Source organism: Haliotis cracherodii, unplaced genomic scaffold (assembly GCF_022045235.1).
Source record: "Haliotis cracherodii isolate W230 unplaced genomic scaffold, xgHalCrac1.p SCAF_7, whole genome shotgun sequence".
NCBI classification, from domain to species: domain Eukaryota; kingdom Metazoa; phylum Mollusca; class Gastropoda; order Lepetellida; family Haliotidae; genus Haliotis; species Haliotis cracherodii.
Window position 1 is genome coordinate 2,699,836 of NW_027266330.1, and position 19,826 is coordinate 2,719,661.

The window sequence follows — 19,826 nt, forward strand, 5'->3', positions numbered from 1 at the left end:
GCCAGAAGACCCGACAGACGTCCCATTTTGACAGGAAACCACCGGCAAGCACGTCTACAGTGGTGCAGACAGCATCTTCGCTGGACTGCCATGCAGTGGGGACAAGTACTATTCACTGACGAGTCTCGTTTTCACCTCAGCCACAGCGATGGACGGATTCGAGTGTACCGACGTCGAGGTGAACGTTATGTCAATCATTGTGTCATGGAAGAAGATCGGTTCGGGGGCGGCAGCATTATGGTATTGGGTGGGATTACAGCAAGACAGAGGACCTGTTTGATAGTGGTAGAGGGAAATCTCAATGGACAGCGCTACCGCGACGAGAACATCGGCCCTGTTGTTCTACCGTATCGGCCCTGTTGTTCTACCGTTTTTGCGTCGTCATGGCCAAGGCATTACCTTTCAAAATGACAACGCCAGGCCTCATATTGCTCGACTTGTTCAGGAATCTCATCAACAAAACAACGTGAATGTTATGCCCTGGTCGGCTCGCTCACCTGATCTCTCACCAATCGAGAACATGTGGGATGAGATGGATCGGCGCCTTCGACATCAACCATGTGTTCCACAGACACTCCAGGAACTTCGAAACATGCTCCAGCAGATATGGACAGATATCCCAAAGGACTTTGTGCGACCCCTGGTCCATTCCATGAGACGAAGATGTGTTGCTTGCATCGCAACCAGAGGTGAACACACGCTTTTGATTTGTTAATTGACATTTTGGCATGTTCATGTTTTTTTAATGAAATCACATATTCTCTATAGTCAGTATGACAAATTAAACCATTTAAACACTTACAGGATCCCTTATCTGTTGCAAACCGAAATTGTTTCAGATTTGGTAAAAAACATAACTTAACATTAAATCTTATTCAATGTCACAGGAACTTTTGTTGTTCAGTATATATTACTTATATACTGTTAATAAATAAACGCTAAGGTAATAAAAACCGTAAATATCAATCAGAGTATTGCCGACATCCATATAATATTTATACCCAAAATGAATTAGTTATTTCTGCTTGGAGTGGGATTGGTTAGTATCAAAAGAATGAGGTACTACAGAAATTGGGTAAAAAGATTGAAAAATCGCAAAAACACAACCACGTGAGACCGTGGGACCGTGGGACCGAAACACACCAACATGACATAAACGTGCAACATCACTTGTTGGGCTATGACAGAAACCACATTGGGTTTTCACTTGCATGCCATCACAATCGTACGGTGAGCAAACATCAAAAATATGCCACGAGTGACGGAAGCCCATCGCAACAACGCCATCGGCAAACTTCAAACTGTGGAACCGTTATCGGACACACGGGACAATACGGGACTTTCCCAGATCTGTTCGACCACGTATCACTTCTAGACTTCAGGACAGATTTATACAGCTACGTCACTTTCGTGAAATAACCACCACGGCCACCTCTACAAGTACGGCAATACCAGGATTGTGTAGGATATCAGCCCAGACAGTGAGGAACTGAAGGTATTCACGCTTGACGACCAGCTCGACGTGTCATTTGGGCGGACCTGCATCGTCTGTTGCGAAGTCAGTGGTGTCAAGGTGACAGAGCATGGCCACAATTGCGATGGAAACAAGTTTGGTTAAGTGATGAGTCACTTTTTAAGCTTCGCCGTGCGGAAGGTAGACGTCGTGTTTACAGGCGTCGCGGGAATGTTTTACACGAAACTGCATACTTGAAGTGGACAGATTTGGTGATGGTAGTGATCTCCTGTACTGGTAGAACAGACTTGGTGAAAGTCCTGGAGAATTTAACGGCACAGCGTTACACGGATGAGATTCGTAAGCCACACGTCCTTGCCATTATGCAAAAAGCAAACATCATTTTCGAACGGACTGATGCCGATTTTATAGTGCTAACTCACTGAGATACCATGCCACAGTTTAACATGAATACCCCACTCAGACACAGTATACTGACCAGTCCTTGTTTCAGCACCTTAATGCCGAGCATTATAATCTCTTAGCGTATTTTGGTATGTCGCGCCCGGGGATCGAACCCCGGACCTTCCGCTGTCGGGGCGAACGCTCTACCACAAGACCACGGAGGCCGTCAAACGTGACATGTGCGTTTACATAATAGTTAAAAAAACTCTACTAAAGGTCCATTGTATGATTCCAACTATACCATAAGCATGTGGTTATGAATGATTCCACCAGGTTTTCGTGTGTGTGTGTGTGTGTCTGGAGATTAGACATTTTTCACAGTTACACCTGCAAAACCAGATATTTAGTTAAAACTATGAGTCTGAAAGGGTGGTTTCACTGGTCTCCTTTATTATTAGTTCAGGAGGGTAAATCAGTGTTAGGGAATGAACTATTTGAAAAATTAATGAGATTAAGCAAAAACAGAATTTCCGATTTATGCCCGTGGAAACAGATCAGCAAGGAAGGCAGCACAATAGCTGGGAGAACAAGCATTGATGATGACCCTTAGTCCTCGACTTCCATGAAAGAAGATTCGTAAAGACAGAAAAACCCATACTGTCAGATAGACTTATTAACAGTGCTGAACACAGGTATAAGCCTTGGATCCATTGAATCTATTATTCATGAACATTTACAGATGAGTAAGATATCTGCTCGTTGGGAGCTTAAAAGTTCTAAATTCTGATCTTAAGGGAAAAAGAACTGACATTGCCAGAGAAAATCTAGGGCTAATTGAGGATGATTTCGTCAAATTCAAAAAGAGATTAGTTACGAGTGATGAAACAACGGTATACAACTATGATCCCGAGGATTCATATTCATATAATGGCACCATTCCACTAATCTGGAACCAAAGAAATTCAAGTCTTCAAGATCAGTGGAGAAAGGTATAGCCACTGTATTCTGGGATGCAAAGGGTGTGGTCCTTGAGGATTACTCAGAAAGTCAAAAGACGATTACCGGTGCCTACTATGCTGATTTGCTTCACCACCTAAGCAATTCTTTCAAAGAAATGTGGCAAGGAATGCTGACTGCTGGACTTCTACTACTTCACGACAATGCCTCTTCTCACACCTCTCGACTTGCAAAGGCTGCTGTGTGACACTCTGTGTTCGAAGAGCTTCCCCACCCTCCATTCTCGCTAGACTTGGCACCAAGTGATTTCCACCTGTTTCCTAAACTGTAAGAACACCTTCTTGGAAGGCGCTATGATGACCTCAAAGCTACCGTGAATGGATATTTCTAGGTGGTTCAGAAATCTCATTCCTAACTCGAATCGAAGAGCTTCACTATCGATATGAGAAGTGTATTGAAAACCAGGTAGCTTATGTAAAAACTACAACCACTTTCACTTACGTTGGTTTTGTTTGGTAGGCTTAGAACTTTTTGATCAGCCCTCGTATAAAGAGAGTAGTCATAGTCAAGCTGTCACGATAGTTGTTTACATCATGTCTTTATGCAACACAGGAATACAGCACACAGTTGTTGTACCAATGTGAGACTACTCCATGGGGAGAAACACATAACATTATAAACTGAGGGAAACGAATGAGGGAACACTGAAAAATATGGGGAAATACACTTTCCTGTTGGTACATTAGGAAACGGCGCGCATACAAATTCAGCACGTGTTATTATGAAATGTCAGTATGTGGTGTGTCACCCATGTCTGCAAATGACTTCCTGTTACTTTGTGTCACACTCTAGATATGCGTCAGCATGCAGTTACTTTTTAGTTTGGAGGACGACTAAAAACAACTCCACAATGCCATGAGCGGTTTGTGTTGATCATCACGCTCAAATGTTTTTGGACGTCCACTCGAAACAGGGCCCATCTTTACGTCACCTGTCTGACGGTACAGGTTCCACAGACTTCTGCATGTCTCTAGCTGTGTGGCAAGATTGCCCCTATATGTCCGATTGCCTGCAATGTTTGCCCTACTGTCATGGACTGTGGACTGTGCTTTAGCATTTCCTCGTTTGTTCGACACATCAACTTTATACTCATTACATAAAGCTACCGGAGGGATGTGTTTGTGTGAAATGTGTCCAACGCGTGTTTGTAGGACAAGACAGATAATAATAGTATGTAATTCTGTGTCTAAAACTAAGCGTTTCCTTATTCCTGTCCATCAGTATACATTGTGTAAGTTGCTATACATGATAAATACATACAACTAAGTATTTTTCATAAAGCAAATCAGAAATGTATAACAATATCCGATATAATACAATGTCTGGTAGTTAAACTACGGAAACACAATTATGCATAAAACAGTAAATACGTATAACTACTTGGTAGTGGCAGAGAGATGTAAAGACATGTGACAGATGAAGTTAATACATGATAAATTGGATCAACACTCAATGCGTTACGATTGCACCTGATGACGGTCCAGAGTAAGACAATCATTCTACATATAGTTGTTTGTGGTTCATCAACATTGTGTATATACAACTGATAAGATTTTACTTACAGATCTTGAATATTCACAATGGTATCCACGCGACTCGTTACCCTGTGACTTTATGACATCAATATACTACATGGGAAACGTGAGTATCAAACAGAGATCGTTCCATTGAAGTGTTGGTCGTAGTTCTCCCGACCTATTAACCTGTGACTAAGCTTCCTTGACAGTTTATGATCCCAACACGTGGATGGTATATCGATAGGGAGATGAGTTTCCGATTCCTCTTAGTGCTAATAATGTGTTCTGTATCCATATGTTGTGTGTTTATGACTAATATGCAACAAATGCGTATTGGTCAGTCACTGATCCCTTATACAGTGACAATTATTTATTCTGTATCGATCTACCAAACTCCGACAGATCATGTTGCAACTAAGGACCAGTTCAGTGTGCCTTGTTAAGGGTGAATGGGTGGTGATTTGTGTTTTATCGATGTGTACCTAGTTAAATGCAAAATGGTATCTGTTAAATTTAGTTCTATTTGAGTTTTGAGTCATGTCAGCTGACGTCCAGCATATATCTTGCTGATTACAAAATAGGCAGATAAAGGAAAGGAATAAACAGATTGCATGCTTCCATACACATATATAACTGCTCCGTCACACAAACAGCCATGCGATATATGTTAATTTGGATCATTAAATTTTGAAAAAGCACTAGGTGATGCTTTCTCCTGGTTAAATTACTTCATCAAAATGCTTCATCATACACATTACAAACGTTGTATTACCGAAAGATTCGTTTTTTTTCACATCAATATCAACATCCCCACATCGATGTTGCGTTATTCATTTCCGTTTATATTTCCCTGAAATAGGGACACACTTAAGACATTCGAAATTCATTTACATTTGCTTTGATGTTAAATTTTTGATTGAATTAATCTCACAGGGTGTCAAAGCACACTTTCACAGCAGTGACAAATGGCTAAAGCACTTTGTAACTCAGTTGAAATTGTGTAGACACTGTAACCTTAATTTCAGAATGCTGACATTTAACACGACTGCTATCAGTATTTCTCAAATCAATGTCTTCCTGAATATCTGTCTTTTCTGATACGAATTTAATGATGATGTACTGGTCATGTACAAGGGAGGCGGACACCATGTGTATATTCTCTTCTTTAATTCTGTGGTACTGTTAACCATAGTCTTTACCAATGACTTAACATCAATAGCGATCTATGAAGGAGTGCCCCTTCCTAAACCGAGGAAAAAAGGTACAGTTTTTTAAATGATATTTCTGATGGTGCACAGGATATTGTCCCCCGCTAGAATTTACCTCCTATGTATATTGGCGGGAGGCCTTAAGTGCAGCAAATACCTTTGACTGAGTTTGACTGTTGTTATGTATACCACTCACTCACTGCAAACATGACCAGTGCAGACTTCTTTCTGTATGGTCCTTTAATAACTGGCATTGTTGATGCGATTTAATGGCAATCTTCTGGTCGTTGTGTTTGGAGATCAAAAGTCTCTACTTTTGTGGTATGAACGTTGAACCAGTCTTTAGAGGTTGAATGACGGCGCAGTTTTTGAGCTTTTCAAAAGCATAAGCTATTCAAGAATAAAAGCGATGTGCACGTCCCCGTTAAGCTATTATGTTCGTTGTTTACGCGAATGCTTGTCGGGCCCTCCCCATTAAAGTTGTTTCAATACAGACTTTTGGACTATTGCCTAACATTGATTTGTTAGGTATGGTGACAGAACAAACTGAAAGATTTAATGTATTAATAACTCAGGTATATAGATATTTTTGTTCCTTGTCATAAATGTAGACGTAGGGTATTCATCTTTGCTTATTCTATACATTCGGAACACATAGGAGATTTGCAAGTCACAGTCAAGCTGTTGTGATAGTTGCTGCCATCAAGACTGTCACGTAAACTGACCCTTGGTCTACTCTATAATTATACATCGCTTGTGCATCCGTCATTCTACAGAGAATATCTTTATTTCTCAGAAGAAAGCAATCGGGCCATGCGTTTTGGTTTGTTTGTTTGTTGTTCATTAGCACAGCACTGAGCAATATTCCAGCTAAATGACAACGGTCTGTAAATAATCGGGTCGACCTACGCAATTGGGATACGAGAACATGCGAGTCTGATCACCCAATCCCTTTCGTCGCCTCTTACGAGCAGAGTCGCCTCTTCGGAAAAGCATGTGTTGCTGAAAACGCGGACCTTCACGGGATATGCATTTTGTATGGTGAAAAGGATACAATATTGTGGAATGGAATTGTCACTGGTACCTTCCAATATAGGGTAGGGTGGTGATGCGTGTGGATGTTACGATAGAAAGAATCTTCTTTAAAGAAATAACCTGTACCCTTCAACCGATAGTCCCGCCCCGTGTGTCCTTTGATGATGTACTTCTGACATCCTGTTACATGATCATGAATATGTCAAGCAGAAACTTGCTGAAACGATTGTGACAATAATATGGCAAACGTGAGAAATCACTGGCTCTGACATGAAAGTAGTTTAACTGCAAGCGTATTTATATGTGTTTCAACATTTACCATTAACATAATCCTCTCTAGCCTTCTGATATTGTGGTGAAATGTTATTCGTTTGTCAGTTCGCATATGCCTTGTGCTACTCCAATTGACCTATCGAGTGTACACGATTAACATTGTCTTAAACCCAAGTGATAAAACCATTAAAAAGAAGTCATAAGTTATAGAGAATCATTTAAAAAAAGTTTTACTGAATAATTCACCACTTATAGTGTATTTCACCTGCTGTGATATTTGCCCTCTTCTTGTGTTCGGTGGGGACAGTGTTTGTCCTGGCATAAAGCGATTCAGCTAGTGAGTAGTTTTGCCACGTTGTCTTCAATATTTATATCTCAGGGGGCTGTTTCCAAATGTTGCGTAAAAGAAAATTAGATGACTCACTCTCAAGATAGTGCTAAACGTGTCTAAACATATGCATGCCATTCTGGCATATAAGTATGAAGGAATGATTATTTTTGGTTTGCCAATGGTCTGCGAAGTCATTGCCTCACCAAGACAACATGGCAAACACTAAAACACAAAACCTATTCTAGGTCTAGGTAAGGGGGTGGACAAACAGGCCTCACTGCTACTTACCTGCTCTTCCAATGAAGGTAAGATCAATATGACAACCTTATCGTTTGTTTTCTTTCTTAATAGACGTCGGCCAAAATGACAAATACGACAGAAAAGCCAGGTAAGGACATTTATGAGGTGAGGTGAAATGGGGTTTAACGTCGCATCCAAAATTATTGCACTTATATAGCGACGTGATTGTATGTGTGTGTGCTTGTGTGGCTGCTTGTACTAATCCGGACTGATGCCGATTTATAGTGCTAGCTCACTGAGATACCATGTCGCAGTTTAACATGAATACCCCACTCAGACACGGTATAGTGGTCCGACATTTATGAGGTAAAGGTTAAGTTGAAGGTTTCCAAAAATGATGCGTTTCCTAACTTTGGTTTTGGTAATCATATGCTGAAAGCTGACACATTGAAATATAAACGTAAACGGTCAACGCCAGAGAATAACCAGTTTCGACTAAGTATGTTGTTTATATTCCTTAAATAAAAAACGTTTTTGACCCTGAGCTAAATCAAACGTATGGTAAAGTTGGTCTGCATCTGTTCTACAAAGATGAGATAACTGTTGAAACTAAGCGTGCACATTTCTTGTTACCTGTCTTGACCGAAACACCAGTGTCATATCGAAGTGACTGACACTTTGCTGGGATGGGATATTATTACCACCAAATGACTATTGTGAGAATCACAAGTTGAATAGTTGAAGTTTCGCTCTGCAGAACAGTATATAAATAAATATCCATTTGGATAAAGCCATGTTACCTCAAAATGTTACCTGGTAATCTATTCTCTGCACTCTATCTATCAATCTGAACCTTTTTCCTAAAATGACTAACCTTATCGTTCAAACTGTTTTGTGTGTTTCATTTTTTAATAGGTGCCGGCCAAAACAACAAATAAGACAGAAAGGTCATATTAGGACATTTATTGGGGTAAATTTACATAAAGCCATGTTACTCCAAAACGTAACCAGGTAATTTAGTCACTGCACTCCTGATCCATCTGAACACATTTCCTACAATCTCCAGTTCAGATAATTGCAAACACAATTTGTTTAGAAATTATTGCTTTCTGATTCATAATTAACAAATACAGGAGAGTGTCAGTTTTAGTTCAGTATTGACAAACATATTTGCATACGCATCTACTGACAAAGAATAATATTATTTACATAGTTTAAGCATGAATTATTTTTAACCCACAAAGTATGTTATAACATTTTTTAATGATTCCATCCTGTTTTCACATTCTTCAAACAATTTAACATGACTGCTTCATATGTGTAAACAAACACAAACAACAGAAGCACGGTATATGTTTTAGTCATTCGGAATATTATTAAGAGAGTTATTGCTAACAATTTATTAAATACAAGACATATTTCTATGATATTACTCATGTGCAGATACGTCCTTGGTGTCCTCGAAAAAACGTTAACAGAACAAGGCAGCTTTGGTTACAGTGATGTTCAGTTATACACTGGGCGTCAGTGGTATGACGTCACACGTTCCATTCAGATCAAGGGTATACTGATCTGGACTGACTGTATGCGGTGTCATAACTAGTGTTTGTTCTTGTAGTAAGAGGAAGCATCTGACACAACACGGCTTCGAGGCTTTGGACTGCCTCTGGTTGTCTCTCAAATACAAAGTGGGTTCCGAGTTTATTTATTACAGTTTGGAATCTGTGTTGGAGCACTTACTAAGGCTTCCAAATATCTATACAAACACCTGATAAATACTTCCCCAATACATTTCAAATGTATTGTGTGTTAAACGCCGTTTGTAACATTCAATGAAAGTAATAACCCAATGATTGTTCAGTTCGTTATACATCATAAAATTGCATTGATGGTGATTAACCTGCTACTTCTATACATCGTCATTCATTGTACATAAATTATATTTCTTGAGCCATAGTTCGTAGATATAATCAATTAACAAGGGACAGCGTATCTGGGTTTCCCTGTGGCCTGTTACACAGCTGTCATTTACTTGATTGTCCCAACCTTCCTTTGTATCAGTCATCCTTATAATCAACTAGTTGTACGGGTGCCTTGGCTGATCCCGTTACAAACATGCATAGATCATCGCGATGAACACATAAATCGTGCATTGTGTTACACACATGCCTAGATCAGCATGTAACACGTGTGTGGATCATCCCATTGCATACATTAATGAACATCTGGTTACGCAAATGCACAGATGAGCATTTAACACGCATGCATGGATCTCATTACACACATGCATAGAGCATCATTTGAAAGACATCAGATTATACACACGGTCAGCTAACAATTTTACACATATTCATTGTACCCACCCAAGGGATGACCACATTAAAACACGTGCAAAGGGCATCAATTTACACATGCATCATTGTTCAAAAATATAGATCACCTAATCATCAGGTTAAAAAAATGCATATGTTATGCAAATACATAGGTCATCATGCATATATCATGACGTTGCCAAAAAGCATAGCTCTTCACGTTCCGGACGTGCATATATCAACATGTTACGCTAATGAAAATGTTACACACATACGTAAACCATTGTATGACATACATGAATCATGACGTTACATGCATAGATCATCACATTACACGCATGACTGGATCATCACATTACACACATGACTAGATGAGCATTGACCTCCAAATTACACACATGCATAGACTATCACATTACACACATACCTAGATCAGCATCTAACACGTGTATGGATCATTCCATTACACACATGCATGGACCATCTGGTTACAAACATACATAAATGTGCATTTAACACGTAGTCATGGCTCTCCGCGTTACACAAGCACATAAATCATCCCATTACACATGCATGTACCACACACACATGTATAGATAATCATGTTACAGACATCAGATTATACAAACACACAGCTAACAACTTTACACATATTCATTGTACCCACCTGAGGGATCATCGCATCAAACATATATAAGGGGCATCACTTTACACATGCAACTTTATACAAAAATATAGATCACCTATTCACAGAAATGCAAATCAGGTTAAGCAATCTTACGCAAATACATAGGTCATCACGCTTAACAAATGCACATATCATCACGTTACAAAATTTATACATCATCATGTTACAAAAATGCAAATAACATCACGTCACACAATTGCCCAGAACATCATGTTAACCATAGGCATAGATCTTCACGTTCCGCAAGTGCACATATCACCATGTTACACTAATGAATAATCACGTTACACACATGCGTAAACCATCACGTGACATACATGAATCATTACATTACATACATAGATCATCACATTACACACATGACTGGATCATCACATTACACACATGACTGGATCATCACATTACACACATGACTGGATCATCACATTGCACACAGGACTTGATCATCACGTTACACACAGGACTTGATCATTACGTTACACACATGACTGGATCATCACGTTACACACAGGACTGGATCATCACATTGCACACAGGACTGGATCATCACATTGCACACAGGACTGGATCATCACATTGCACACATGACTGGATCATCACATTGCACACATGACTGGATCATCACATTGCACACATGACTGGATCATCACGTTACACACATGACTGGATCATCACACTGCACACATGACTGGATCATCACGTTACACACATGACTGGATCATCACGTTTCACACATGACTGGATCATCACATTGCACACATGACTGGATCATCACATTGCACACAGGACTGGATCATCACGTTACGTACATGACTGGATCATCACGTTACACACATGACTGGATCATCACACTGCACACAGGACTTGATCATCACGTTACACACATGACTGGATCATCACGTTACACACATGACTGGATCATCACGTTACACACATGACTGGATCATTACGTTACACACATGACTGGATCATCACGTTACACACATGACTGGATCATCACGTTACACACAGGACTTGATCATCACGTTACTCACATGACTGGATCATCACGTTACACACATGACTGGATCATCACATTACACACATGACTGGATCATCACATTACACACATGACTGGATCATCACATTGCACACATGACTGGATGATCACATTGCACACAGGACTGGATCATCACGTTATACACATGACTGGATCATCACATTGCACACAAGACTGGATCATCACATTGCACACATGACTGGATCATCACATTGCACACATGACTGGATCATCACGTTACACACATGACTGGATCATCACGTTACACACATGACTGGCTCATCACATTGCACACAGGACTGGATCATCACATTGCACACATGACTGGATGATCACATTGCACACAGGACTGGATCATCACGTTACACACATGACTGGATCATCACGTTACACACATGACTGGATCATCACGTTACACACATGACTGGATCATCACGTTACACACATGACTGGATCATCACATTACACACATGACTGGATCATCACATTGCACACATGACTGGATGATCACATTGCACACAGGACTGGATCATCACATTGCACACAGGACTTGATCATCACGTTACACACATGACTGGATCATCACGTTACGTACATGACTGTATCATCACATTGCACACATGACTGGATCATCACGTTACACACATGCGTAGATCATCACGTTACACAAATGCGTAGATCATCACGTTACACATGCGTAGATCATCACGTTACACTTGCGTAGATCATCACGTTACACATGCGTAGATCATCACGTTACACATGCGTAGATCATCACGTTACACATGCGTAGATCATCACGTTACATACATAAAGAGGTCATCTTGTCACACCAGTGTATAGATCATGACCGAACACACATGCTGAGATCAACCCTTTAGTCAATACCGCACTCATAAGTGCAAGAACACAATTATCACATTTGTGATACTGCTGCATCCAGTCATACATCCGTGTTAGGTAGCAGTGTGAAAGAAGAAGGATCAGCGCTTGTAGTCAAACTAGCACATTGGACGCAGTCATGCAGAGCACAGATCAAGAGGATAGGGAGTACTACATCCATACAAGTGCAAGAAAACAATTATCTACTACACATAATCATTCATACAATCGCAGGAGAAAGGTCAATATATGTTGTCAAACCAACACTTTGGTTGTGTGAAAACTATTGCATGTCAAGAAGGGCACAAGGGAGACTACTCAGGCTGGTTCAATTACTCAACACTTGCTGCTCATAGTGCATTGACAGCTCGCATGTCGGGTGACATCAGTCACAGCGAGAACAGTCACAACAACACTGCCACAGTGTGAGGAGAAACTACTGTTTGCAATGAACAGTGCAAGGGAGACTACTCCGTCATTTTCACGTACGCAACACTTGCCACCCATAGTGCATTGACAATTCGCATACCGGGTGATATCAGTCATAGCGAGAACATTCACAACAACGCTGTAAGAGTGGGTGTAGAAACTACGGTTTGCGATGAACAGTGCAAGGGAGGCTACTCCGTCAGCTTCACGTACACAACACTGGACGCTCACAAGTGCACAGACAACTCACATGCCGGGTGCGGGTTACGCCTCTCACTGTAACTGCAGTCAGTCAACACTATCACAGTGTGTGCAGAATCTACTGTTTACAATGAACGGTGTAAGGGAGACTACTCCGTCAGGTTCGGGTACACAACACTGGCCGATCAACGAACAAAAGCACCACATGCAGGGTGCGGATTACGTCAGTCACTGTGATTTCAGACATATCAACACTGTCACGGTGTCGGAGGTATAATAATGCTCACGGTGGTCAAAAGGCATTCATTTATGCACACTATACCACCCCTGGATCCAAATGTAGCCTCACCTTTGGTTTAAACTCCTAATCGAGGCACGTCACCTGCCATTAATGGCTTTCTCGATCGAGGTCATTGCTAAATTTATGTCCAAGGCAAATCCTTATTTTGACCTGTACAATATGTTCCCGTGTTTTTTTTGCCTTTGCATGTGTTTGTGATGGGTGCCACAAGTGGGGCCGGATACTCTCACCTTTGCGGATGATATCAGCACTACTTGATAGGATTCATATGCTCATGATATAGTGGAAATCGTTATGCGACTCTGCTTTTTGCAGAGATTTCTTATGCATACTGAAAGGGTTTTGTCACTATTGATAGCACAGACGAAAACATTGATTTGTGTTGGCTGCTATCATGGTGATAGTCTGAAACAATAGTTTTCAAATAATCCCCAGCTTCCAGGGGTTAATGATAGGATTCCACGACATATTCTCATCTTCCGAATATTATTGATATATCCCAGGCTACTTTGTGGGAAAAAAACATCCAGGAAAAAATCTACTTTGGCCCTCATAGTGTGTTGGAACAATGAAAGTGAATCGGTAAACAAAGCAAGGACACATGCCTACAGCAGTGTTTGTCATACTTCACTTCCTCGCGATTTGACAGTGTTCAGAAAAGAATTTGTTAATCTTTTGATAGCAATATTGCTTCCATTTGATTGGTCTATACAGTATATATACATATTGATGAATCCAGGTCCACACACCTGGTTGGTTTACTAGGGTTTCTATATTTCTCATACATTGTATATTGTATATTGTATGTCTACATGCTACTAATGCATCATGTCACGTTTTATTATACTCTGCGTGTAATTTATATGAGACGCATATGTAAGGAAATATGCGGGTTGTTTATGATAGAGGATTAATTATAAGTGTTGATGCAAAGTAAATGTAAATTTATCTATAGGTTGTATCATTTTGAATATCATCAAATTTAATGAAATATTTGATGTCAGCATATATTTAAATTGTGTCTAATTAATGTTTTGCAATTGTTTCAGGGTTTAATTTATCAGTAATAATCTGGGCTATAGCTGCGATCCACACCTGTGCCTGTTCTTCATGTTATGAAGCAGTCCCGGTTTCAACACTGTCACAGGTTGGAGAACACAGCACAAGGGAGACTACTCTTCAGTCACACCACACTGGCGGTCACTGCAACACTGACGCTGAGCAATCTGCAAGTTAAAAAATAAACATCTGTATACCTAATCTTATCAAAGTTACTATCACCACAACCATAAGACTTCTCCATGAGGACACGGTTAGTAAATGTACCCAGAACGTCCACTATTTGTCTGACGATTGTTTACAGGCCATCGTGATAAAGCTGGGCAAAGGCTGACGACAGCGTAAAATATCGTCTTGGAAAAACATTTAGAGATCCTCATGATTACAATCATCATTACAAACGTATTTAAGGTATATGTATTATAATTTACAAGTTATTAACATTTTAATAGTCAGCTCCAAAACGGTGGAGTTTACCCAGTTGCGACAGGGGTTGTTAAGTTCACATACATTTCTTTCTTTATCACACAACAAGAAGCGTGGTGTGAGTAGCAGGGATTACTGAAGGGCTGACAAGACGACATTAATGCACACTTCAACCACTTGATAACTTAAGGAGTCTTACAGAGTGAAGAGTGTGTTGCACAATGGAGACTGCTCAACAAGAAATAGTTTCTTGTACGCTTTAAGCAGTGTGAATACAATGGCGTGTGGGGTGTCACGTTCAGGTGTCGATGCCGCTTCCATGGTTTATTCGATAGAATGTCGGTGGTTTGATCATTGTGTATAAACTATAATTCTACAACCAAAGTTCGCAGATTAGTTATTTAACAAGGGACAAAGTATCTGGGTTTCCCTGTGGCTTGTTACACAGCTGTCAGTTACTAGTCTGCCCCGACCTTCCTTTGTAACAGTTATCCATGTACTCAGCTAGTTGTAGGGGTGTCTTGGCCATGTATAGGGCATGTTCATCTTGATCATCACGTTACACACATGCATAGATCAGTAGGCTAAACACATGTACAGATCAGCATGCAACACATATGCACGGCTTTCTGCATTACACCCATATATAGATTATTACATTACACAACTGCATAGATGAGCATTGACCTCCATGTTACACAGCATGCACGCACATACATGTATCTCAACGTTACCCACATGCATATATCAGCACGTAACACACAAACATAGATGAGCATGTAACACACAAATGCATAGATCCTCACGTTACATGCATGAATCATCACGCACATACATGTATGAATCATCACGGTACATGCATGACTCATCACGTTACATGCATGAATCTTCACGTTACATGAATGACTCTATCACGTTACATGCATGATTCATCACGCTACATGCATGACTCATCACGTTACATGCATGAATCATCACGTTACATGCATGAATCTTCACGTTACATGAATGACTCTATCACGTTACATGAATGACTCTATCACGTTGCATGCATGTTTCATCACGTTACATGCATGAATCATCACGTTACATGCATGAATCGCGTCAAGAAAATGACCTTCAGGTTATAGGCATGGATCACGTTGCGCAAATGCATGTACCATTACGTTTAATCATCATCTTGCTACACATATGTATAGAACATGACCCATATGATTCGTCTGCATCCACTCATTCATACATTCATATAAACAAGCAGTGTGGACGTAGGCAGGCAACTGCATGTAGCTTGTAGTGTGTAAACTAGCAGTGTGGACATAGACAGGCCACTGCATGTAGCTTGTAGTGTGTAAACTAGCAGTGTGGACATAGACAGGTCAGTGCTTGTAGCTTGTGGTGTGTAAACTGGCAGTGTGGACGTAGACAGGTCACTGCATGTACCTTGTAGTGTGTAAACTAGCAATGTGGGCGTACACAGGTCACTGCATGTAGCTTGTAGTGTGTAAACTAGCAATGTGGGCGTAGACAGGTCACTGCATGTAGTTTTTAGTGTGTAAACTAGCAATGTGGACGTAGACAGGTCACTGCATGTACCTTGTAGTGTGTAAACTAGCAATGTGGGCGTACACAGGTCACTGCATGTAGCTTGTAGTGTGTAAAGTAGCAGTGTGTACGTAGACAGGTGAATACAGGTAGGTTGTAGTGTGTAAACTATTGAGTGTGGACGTAGACAGGTCACTGTATGTAGCTTGTAGTGTGTAAACTAGCAGTGTGGACGTAGACATGTCACTGCATGTAGCTTGTAGTGTGTAAACTAGTGAGTGTGGACGTAGATAGGTCACTGTATGTAGCTTATAGTGTGTAAACTAGTGAGTGTGGACGTAGATAGGTTACTGTATGTAGCTTGTAGTGTGTAAACTAGCAGTGTGGACGTAGACAGGTCACTGCATGTAGTTTGTAGTGTGTAAACTTGTAGTGTGGACGTAGACAGGTCACTGCATGTAGCTTGTAGTGTGTAAACTAGCAGTGTGGACGTAGACAGGTCACTGCATGTAGCTTGTAGTGTGTAAACTAGCAGTGTGTACGTAGACAGGTCACTGCATGTAGCTTGTAGTTTTTAAACTAACAGTGTGGACGTAGACAAGTCACTGCATGTAGCTTGTAGTGTGTAAACTAGCAGTGTGGACGTAGACAGGTCACTGCATGTAGTTTTTAGTGTGTAAACTTGCAGTGTGGACGTAGACAGGTCACTGCATGTAGCTTGTAGTGTGTAAACTAGCAGTGTGGACGTAGACAGGTCACTGCATGTAGCTTGTAGTGTGTAAACTAGCAGTGTGTACGTAGACAGGTCACTGCATGTAGCTTGTAGTTTTTAAACTAACAGTGTGGACGTAGACAAGTCACTGCATGTAGCTTGTAGTGTGTAAACTAGCAGTGTGGACGTAGACAGGTCACTGCATGTAGCTTGTAGTGTGTAAACTAACAGTGTGGACGTAGACAGGTCACTGCATGTAGCGTGTAGTGTGTAAACTAGCAGTATGGACGTAGACAGGTCACTGCATGTAGCTTGTAGTGTGTAAACTAGCAGTGTGGACGTAGACAGGTCACTGCATGTAGTTTTTAGTGTGTAAACTTGCAGTGTGGACGTGGACAGGTCACTGCATGCAGCTTGTAGTGTGTAAACTAGCAGTGTGGAAGTAGACAGGTCACTGCATGTAGCTTGTAGTGTGTAAACTAGCAGTGTGGACGTAGACAGGTCACTGCATGTAGCTTGTAGTGTGTAAACTAGTGATTGTGGACGTAGACAGGTCACTGCATGTAGCTTGTAGTGTGTAAAGTAGTGAGTGTCATGAATGGTTCAAGGGAGGCTGGTTACAATGAAAGTGAATCAGCAAACAAAGTATGGATACACGCTTTCATCAGTGTGTGTGATACTTCACTTTCTTGTGATTTGAAAGTATTCAGAAAAGGACATCCCGGGTATTAATCTATCGTACGAAAAGAGCTTTAGCTGGTGCACCTGTATCTGAAGTATAAATAGATTCATTGTCTTCCATTTTGACAGTTTAGTGACACATGACAGGCACAGCTGAAAGGAGACGAGTTCATTCATACCACACTGGCAGTCACTGAAACACGGACACCGATCATACTACTATGATGTTACAAAATAATCATTTTTCCTGATCTTCAGCGTTAAGTACCTTCTTGAAAAGACATTGAGAGATCTGCATGATTACAAATGTATTAAACGTATTTGTATTATAATTTACAAGATATTAAGCCTTTAATAATCAGCTCCAACTCCTCAGTAAATATGCGATAATGTAACACCTACTTTTCATCCAGTTGCGACCGAAGTTGTAAAGTTCTTTATCACAAACCAAGAAGCATTCAGTGAGTAGCAGGGATTACTGACTCGCTGAATGACAACACTGCACTAATGCACACTTCAACCACTTGACAACCTTAGGAGTCTTACAAATAGAAGATTATGGTGCACAATAGAGACCGCTCACCTCCTTACAACACTCCTCTGAAAAGAAATAGTTCCCTTTACGTTGTAAGCAGTGTTTCCAGCCTCTGCTTTTTAGTAAAAACGGACAGTTGTGAACCTGGATTAGATTAGCATTTCGAAGACTACATTGTAAAACACAAAAGTGCTGATTACTATCTGTATCACCTGTCAAGTACCTCTCTATAACATGTTTGGGTGCATCAGTACATCGCTTCAGCACACGCTGAGTACCTCTGTACTATGCATGTTGCATCAATGTGTATCTATAGTATCTAGCTGCTGGATATGTTGGTGTTAGACAGATAAATGTACAAAGTGAGTGAGTGAGTGAGTGAGTGAGTGAGTGAGTGAGTGAGTGTGGTTTTACGCCGCTTTTAGCAATATTCCAGCAATATCACATTGTAGCAATGTCGGGAATCGAACCCGGGTGTTCAGGGTGACGTACGAACGCCCCAAATGTAGAAAGTTATCTGTTGGACTCCAGATACGACATTGCCTCACCTATTGTTCATGAACCCACGCATCGACAACATTTCATCATCTGAACAATCGGTTGACTTAAGCGAAGTATCTCTGCAGGGTTGTCTTTTCTTTCAATGACAATAATTGACATGCAGCAAATCATCCGATATTCCCTGCTCATTATCAGCCTCCAATGTCGGCTTCGTTAAGTGGGATACTCTCGACAAGATGCTTTCAGTCAAATCAAATGCATATACATGTTTCAAATTGTAATTGAACTGGAATTACATATGCACTGCGGACTGCACTGAGCTGAGACCGACAGTTTTAGGTCACTTTTATAAGATTCAGCATTATCGCTTTGTTGAGAACAGGGCCCTTGGTGTTCAACACACTCACATACTTGTAGACACATACTCTAAATACAATGATAGACAACTCACTCGCATATGATCACATAGATGCGACTGTTTATTAAGAGTAAGTGCGCCTCGAAGTTATTTGTATATAATGATAAACAACTCATTCGCATGTGCCAAGTTATCTGTGTAGAATGATAGACCCCTGAAGATCCGGGGTAGAATAGGTCTTCAGCGACCCGTGCTTGTCATAAAAGGCAACTATGCTTTTTAGAGGCGACTAAGGGGATCGGGTGGTCAGGCTCTTTGACTTGGTAGATGCATGTCATCGATCGCAATTGCGTGGATCGATGCTGATGATATTCATCACTGGATTGTCTGCTCCAGACTCGATTATTTACAGACCCCCGTCATATAGCTGGAATATTGCTGAATGCGGCTTTAAACAACAATCTAACCAACCAATCATGATGTCATTCACTTGATAGTCTGGTCCAAACTCGATTATTTACAGACCGCTGTCATATAGATGGAATATTACTGAGTGCTGTGTAAAACAACAAACCAACAAACAAATATGTATTTAATTATCTCACCCGCAAATAATTATATATAAACATCTGTCTATTAAAACCACGAGCTTCGTGAAGTTTTCTGTATGCTGGTGATATC